The sequence below is a fragment of the Gavialis gangeticus genome, unplaced genomic scaffold (genome assembly GCF_001723915.1).
Source record: "Gavialis gangeticus isolate Ggan-Ray unplaced genomic scaffold, GavGan_comp1, whole genome shotgun sequence".
Classification (NCBI taxonomy): domain Eukaryota; kingdom Metazoa; phylum Chordata; order Crocodylia; family Gavialidae; genus Gavialis; species Gavialis gangeticus.
Window position 1 is genome coordinate 14,420,931 of NW_017729004.1, and position 7,634 is coordinate 14,428,564.

General features: G+C 53.0%; 1 non-coding gene across 1 annotated transcript; it reads left to right on the forward strand.

Moving 5' to 3' along the window:
* Positions 1-3,386: 3,386 nt before the first annotated feature.
* Positions 3,387-3,458, forward strand: TRNAQ-CUG. The gene has a single exon. It is a non-coding gene; the product is annotated as a tRNA-Gln (tRNA).
* Positions 3,459-7,634: the final 4,176 nt, after the last annotated feature.

Consider the following 7,634-nt stretch of genomic DNA (forward strand, 5'->3'; position numbering starts at 1 on the left):
CCAGACTTTGCTCAGCTCAGCTGTCACCGCTCCAGGGCAGAATCACAGAAAATGAGGGTTGAAAGGGACCTCACGAGGTCACATCTAGTCCAACCCTCTCCTCAAAGGGGACCAGCCCCAACTAGATCATCCCAGCCAAGGCTTTGTTGAGTCAGACCTTAAAAACCTCCAAGGATGGAGAGTCCACCACCTCTCTGGGGAGCCTGTTCTAGTGCTTCACCACCCTCTAGTGAGGAAGTTTTTCCTAATACCCAACCTAAACTTCCCTGGCTGCAACTTGAGCCCATTGCTCCTTGTTCTGTCATCTGTCAGCACTGAGAACAGCCCAGCTCCATCCTCTTTCAAGGACTGCAGGTAGTTGAAGGCTGCTATTGAATCCCGCCCCAGTCGCCTTTTCTCTAGACTAAGTAAGCCCAGTTCCCTCAGCCTCTCCTCGTAGGTCAGCTCCCTCCCCATTTTTCTTGCCCTCTGGGTTAGAGTTACGTCAAATTCTTGCAAAGTAGCCACTCATTCCCCATAAAATGCGATCTGAGGGTAAATGCAGTTTGCTCAGCCCTCCTCAGACCACACGAATGTCATCCCTGTTTGGCTCGTCTGGCTTCAGTTCTGTTTCACTGGTGTGAGATTCGATTTGAATAAGCGGGTGTCTGCTGCGTTTTTGAGACGTTCCCCTACCTTACAGGCATGTGCTTGCATGTGTTCCCTATGCACGGGTTGGAAGCGAAGGGGCGAGCTGCACGGTGCTGGCGCTGGCCTGAGCGTGGAGCTTGCTTGCCTCTGTGAGGTCAGCTCCTGTCGCTGTACATGCTCCAGATCATGGTTAGCGCCGTACTGTTAATCCTCACACAATAGGGCATTGGTGAGAGCCTGAGATAACATCAGCAGGAGCCCAACCGTGGATTCCCGGGCCGCCTTCCTCACCCACTCGCTGCGTTCCTGCACAATGCAGGGCTCTTGGCAGCTCCCAATAAAATTGCTCAGTCCATACAGCCCCCACCCAGTTCCCCGGGTGAGAGCAGTGACAATGTTGATCACAAGGGGAAAACGGGGGGGTGTTTGTTCTAGGAACTAAAAAAAAAAAAAAAATCAAAGGATTGTTTAAACCATAAATGAATTGTTCTGCTTATGAAAACAAAGGGATGAATGAATGTGTGCGGGGGAGGCCGGGCTGCCAGTGGAAACGGGCAGCTGGCGCAGTGGCAGTGGGGGTGGGGAGCATTGTGGCCAAGGGGGTAAGGGATGCCCTGCTGCTAGGAGGTGGGCAGTGTATGAGGCACCCCCGGGACAGCAAAATGATCAAGGGGAGAGGCAACTGCTATGCACTATTGGCTTTCCCCCCGCATGCTCTGAACAGGAGCGGGGTGATCTTTATCACACACCAGGAGGCTGTGAGATCACTAATAAAGCCAAGGGCTGCAGCAGCCAGGAGCATGCCAGGTCAGGGGCCAGGGCATGGCTCCAGCAACTGGGTCAGCAGGGAGGGAGGTGGTGTGGGGTGGCTCAGGGAGCCCGTACCATCCACAAGGGGACCCACAACCTGAGCAATTTAATCGCACAATATTAAACATGCTTGGCACCCTAAGGCACGAGCAAAAGGCTACGTGGAGTCAACATCTGGCCCATTTGGTGCATGCTTATAATTCTACTTGCAATGATGCCACTGGAGTTAGTCCATAGCTATTGCTGTTTGGGTGGCTCCCCATTGACTTGTGTGTTGGAGTAGAGAAGGCCTACGATCAGCATGTGACCCATGGCAATATGCCCAACAACTAAGAGACTGGTTAAAAGAGCCTACTGATTAGCTGCAGATGCTGCAGGTAGATATCAACGATGCCACAAGCGAGGCTACAATGCCCGTGTGCAAGAGCGGGGTCTGAGTCAGGGGGATCGAGTACTTCTGCCGAACCTCAGACTTACAGGCAAGCATAAAATCGCTGACCAGTGGTGAGACCTGAGTCCCTGGGGCCATTGGGGAGCTCAGAAGGTCACAGCACTCCTCGCCGTTGAGGAGAACGGCGCCCAGTGAAGAAACTTACCTACGATGCTCCTGGTGTGCTGGGAGAGGTCTCTCTCTCTCTGCGCCCTGGACTCAATAAGTATGGGGTCAAGAGTCCACTCTTCACCGGGACGGTGACGGATTCCACCGGGGAGCGTGTGGCAGGCTTGCTGGGCTTTGCCCGACTCTCCAGGCTTAGAAGACTGCAAATGCGATCGGTGGAGCAAAACCCACCAATCAGAGACAGGCAGGGGAAGAGCCAGGAGAGCCAGCTCCCCATCTACTCCAAAGCGGGGGCAGGAGAGGACTGAATTGGGAACTGCAGTTGCAGCCTCCCTGATTGATTCATTTTCAGTCTGGGGCTGGAGCCCCAGAAGCGGATATAAGCGACTGCATGTTGAGCACGGGGCGCAGTTGGCAAGGGATGAAGAAGGAAGAGGTCCTGGGACCAAGGAGAGCTGCCCAGCAGGCGTATCTGTCTGCCCAGAAGAGCCCGAAAGATTCTGCCGCTGGATAGAAATAGTAGGCAGTGCAGGCGTCGCTGCATGGCGGGTCCGCAGGGGACTGGGACTGGGACCCTGGGAGCCATAGCGAGGCAGCTTGGGTCTCCAAGCCCAGCACAAAGCCAGGCTGCGGTGCAAGCATTGCTGCATGGAGGGTCCGCGAGGGACCCAGGACCCTGGGAGCTGCAGCGAGGTGGCTCGGGTCTTCATCCACAGTATGAGGCTGGGCACAGGAGTCAGCACTACCATGGGGTGAGTAATTGTGGGATGTAAGACCCAGAAGAAGGAGGGACTGGGCAGTCTGGGACCCATTCCCTGCAGTGGGTCGGCAAGGGCCCCAGGAACGGAGCAGTTCTTGAGCACGGGGAGCAGCATTCAGAGTGGCACGGACCTGAGCATGCATGGGGTGGCCCAGGCCCACAGCTCCCCCTAAGAAGGACTGAGTCACTGGGACACGTGAGTGAGTCACGCCACTCCCCTAAGGGAGTGTATTTTGGAGTGCCATCCATTATACTTACCGTTTGTATTTGGGTGTGTATATAGTTAGAGTTATATGTACTTATAACCTGTAAATAATCATTTTAGTTTACTACACACACACACACACACCTATATTAAATTTTGTACCTGGTAAAGACATTGCTTTCTGTCCCTCCTCTATTGAGGCATGATACGTGGGAGGGAACTGCGAGTGACTGCAGTTTCCACCCCAGCACGTGTGTCCTGCTGGCTTTCCCCTTCTACTGGTGAGGGGGGGAACACTCATTCTGGGGACACCCGGGTTACAAACATTAGGGCTGGAAGCGACCTCGCAAGATAATCGGGTCCGGCCCCCTGCCCAAGGGGCAGGAAGTCAGCTGGAGTCGTAGGATCCCAGCAAAACAGCAGGTCCCATGGTGTAATGGCTAGCACTCTGGACTCTGAATCCAGGAATCTGAGTTCAAATCTCAGTGGGACCTTAGCACACAGTAGCTTCTTTATTTCCAAGGGAAGTAGTGCTGGCTCCTAGTTTGGGGGGGTCTTTAAGATGAAGCCAGCTAATTAGCTAGCTGGGGTCACATGAGCTACCAGGGCTCATGTGAGCCCAGTATTCATTCCTGCCCAGGGCAGAAGGCTGGACTTGATGATCTACTTAGGTCCCTTCTGACCCTACCACCTATGAATCTAAGAGAGGCATCGAAGTGTTTCTTAAAAGTTAATGTTTATAAACTGCTTTGACTCAAAAGACAGAGCCCATCATAATGGGACCCTCACCCTTAGCAGGACCTTAAAGCAAATCATGCCAACTGTCCCATTCTCCACAAGCGACCTGTCGTTCTGCAACACAACCTGACAGTACAGCAACGGGCACAGCCTGGAGCCTCAAACCTGGAGCCTCGGTCCGGCAGAAGGGAAGTAGCTTCCGACTGAGGCAACTAGCTAGAATAACCATCGCTTCCCAGACCGACCAGTTCTCCCTTTCAAAAGGGGCGAGATGGCTCATGGAGATAACAGATTTCACAGCACGCTCTTTAGAAAGGTTTTAGCACTAATCACTGGCATGTTCTGTCTGTTCTCATCATTGTGGCCACCCACAAGTGCGACCAGCGGAAGCTGAGATCTGCTGAGCCCGTGCATCTCTGTGTACATTAGAGGGACACCGTCTTTGTATTTCTGACCTGGAATGTGGTTAGGGACTGTCTAGAGTCAGGAAGAGCTTTGCTTTGCCACGGGAACAGAGAAAACAATGAAGCTCTCCTCCATGCAGATACCGAGAAGGTCAAAGCTGCCAGGTCTGCTGGCTGGCAGACCAGAGCTGGAGGGGACTCATAACAGGCTTGCTTGTAGGCCTTTGCAAAGCACTGAGTATTGCCAAAGGAAATGAACTGCCAGACCCTCTTGGCTGCCTACAATGTCCGGCAGGAACTGAACAGTGGTTGGTGCGGTGCCCTCTTACACATCAGAAGGACGCAGGCACGGTGTGCCCCCCAGATCCCAGGGGACACTGCTGCTCAGATGCTCTGGGCGTGTGCACATCACCACAGCGGGACACCCTCCGGGCAGTGCTCAGAGAACAGCAGTTAAATGCACCGCACAGCCTGTGCACTTCGAAATCAGTAGGCAGGATGCTGGCACCAGGCGGCCAGGTCTGGGGCCACTCAGGGATTGCGATGCTGCCCAGGGTCGGAGAAGGGGAGCAGTATCTGAGGCCAGTCCAAGAGGAGGGTTTAAGAGAAAGCCAGTCGATCAGTCCAAGAGCAGGTGAGCCAAATCAAAAAGCCGGGCAGCCCAGGAGAGAGCGATGTCCAGGAGCAAGCCAGAGGGAACAGGGAAGCGGTCTGTTACCCAGACAGGTCCTGTTCCGATTCAGGGGCTTTACATTGGGGAAGCGGAGGTTCAGTTGTCCCTGGCCACCCGCTGCAGGGTTAGGTCCCAATCTGGACACCTGCCTGTGCTGCCGGACCGAGGCTCCAGGTTTGAGGCTGCAGCCTGTGCCCGTTGCTGTACTGTCAGGTTGTGGACATGGTTACATTGACAAAGACACCCAGGCAGGGACAGTGTCAAAACCACAGTAACTAACCACCGCCACACACTTCTACCACGGGCGTTAACACAGGGGCCCACGCAGGCCAGCCTCGTGTTCGCCACAGCTAGCCGTGTTAATGCAGACACTAACAATCAAGACGGCCTCCTGCGCTAATTGACAGCACCAGGGCCGGGATGCGGGGCAGTGCTAACACGAGGAGCACCGACTCGCCGGACCGGGGGCTTTTCTGACACACAGGCTGTCCTCAGAAGACGCAGCTCCTGGAGATGAAACATTAGGTGCGACACAGGGGATGCTAAAAGGGGTTATTTATTGACTTCACATATTTTGGCTTCCTTAGAAGGCACCACACCTTCTGCACGTACACAATAATTAAGAAAATGAGCAGGAGAATCGGGGGCTCACGTCACGCTTTCTGACACAGCTCGCATTCAACTTGGCTTCAAGTGGAGTGCTAAAGGTGTGTGCACCGAGGTTGGGCTGGGCATTGGAGGCTGCAGGCTTTCCCTCCATGTCTTCTCCAGCACTCATAGAGTCATTCAATTAACTACACACACACACACACACAAGTTCTTGTCTCTGCCTACACAATGGCACTGAGCCACAAAACAACAAAACCGTTTTTATATCTGATTATTTCAGCCCTTATTACTCATTAATGGTTCTCAGAACCTGGATAATACAAATGGAGGAGGGTGGACCACTTTTGGGCATCACCAGCACAACTCTGAGGGTGCAGACACTGCTTGGAGGGGAGAGGGTAACTTGACAGATGTGTCCTTTGCTTGTGATCATGACATCCAGTGAAAACAGTTTCTAAATCTGCTTTCATTGGAAGTTAAGACCACAGCAACACGTTTCTAAGGGTCTTGGGTTTGGTAAATACAATAGCTGTTTATTTACACTTCCCTCGAACTATTCATGTCACAAGAGGTTACTACATTCTTGTACTGGCATAATGAGGAAAAACTTTAAAAAACAGCAGCTGTTTGTAGCTATCTAGTGATAGATCTGAGCAACAAACAGCTAACTCGGCCTTGGAGAGAAGCCGTCTTTAGTGACTCAAGGTTTTGATTGACTTATTTATTTTATTAAAGCAGCACATGGCTTGATTAAAAGCTTGGCAATCAGTAAAAAATGTTTAAGACGCTTCATTGGGTGTTGGTGAGTAATCGCTCCCAGTGCCTGACTGCTCATGATTTCCACGATTCCATCTTCCAGAGCTGTCGCCGCATGCAGCTTTAACTGTAAGGTTGCCTGCAGAAAACACAAAATAGCCTGCAGACAGAGCGAGGAACTCCAGCCTTTTTTCATGCTGCCACACACTGTTCATGGGGAAACGGGAACCAGGCGCTGCACAAGATTTGCTAGCGCTTGCCCCATTAGAAGAACGTGAGAACTTCCTACCTAGAGCCCAGCAGACCGAGGCCAGTGGAGGCGAGAGGGCAGGTGTGCGGAGAAGAAAGCGAGCAGCTTTCTGGCCCGGAGAAAGAACATGACCCTTCAAGTTATTCTGGAACAGGGGTTGCAGGAAGTAAAACTGGATACGAGGGCAGGAAGGACCAGGGCACTGAACAGCAGGTCCTAACATCCCCCGAGTGCAGCGGCCTGGCCGCAGGTTCCCTCTCGCTGGGCCAAAGCATACCCTGCGGAGCTGCCGCGTGCCATTTCCCTGTCTCTCCCCAGTTCCCTTTTTCATCCTGACAGTGGTTTACAACAATTCTGCTGGGTTACGTGGCTTTCGGGCGAGGGGCTGTTTACTCAGCTGTATGTTAACCTGTAACAATACATTGGTGGCTTAGCCTCTCGCTTACTTTGCTTAGGTAGGCAAAATGAAAATCCTGTGAAACCACATATGCACATCTACTATACATCCTGCCTGGGAGGGAACAAAGGAGGAGGTTTCCTATAGAACCTGGGCTGAAAGCAAAAATAAAGATAACCTTTATAGCGCTTAACCTAGCGTGCCGTTATAGAGGCTTCTCTCTGCATTGTCCCAGGCATCGATACATCACCAGCACATGATGATTAGGCAGACATTTTACTGTATAGTCGTGGGGGGGCACGATGGGTGCTACGCATCAGCCTTGGATAAACCACGCCAGCCGCCACCCACGCCAGCAGACTCTGGTTAGGCTCCTATGGAAACTTAAGAGCTGCATCTTCCACGGCTGCAAAGAATGAGTTCGATCCTCTGTCTGGACTTGTGCCAAGGGCCCTTCCACCCGAGCTCGGCTGTAACAGGGGGACCGATCCATTCAGGCTCGGCAGACAAAGGTGGCTGGCTCCAGTACTCCTGTATCACTTTTTGGGGCGCTGTTGGCTACAGAACGGTGTGCCTTAGCCATGCTAGCTCCATGCACTGCTAGGCTTGAGCAGAGATTTGACGCGAGTCCAGAGTCACAGGCAGCCTGGCTCCCTTCATTTACTGGAGCTTCTCCATGGGCCCTGTACCCTAGTTGTCACAGTTAGCCGTACGGACAGGGAAGGACAGAGGGAGTCCTCAACACCTTGCAGTCAGGCCACTTATTCAAGTGCTTCACTTCAAGGCACCTTCCACAGGCCAGGTGCAATTTAGAGCTGGCCTCTGCCCCCCCCCCCCCCCCCC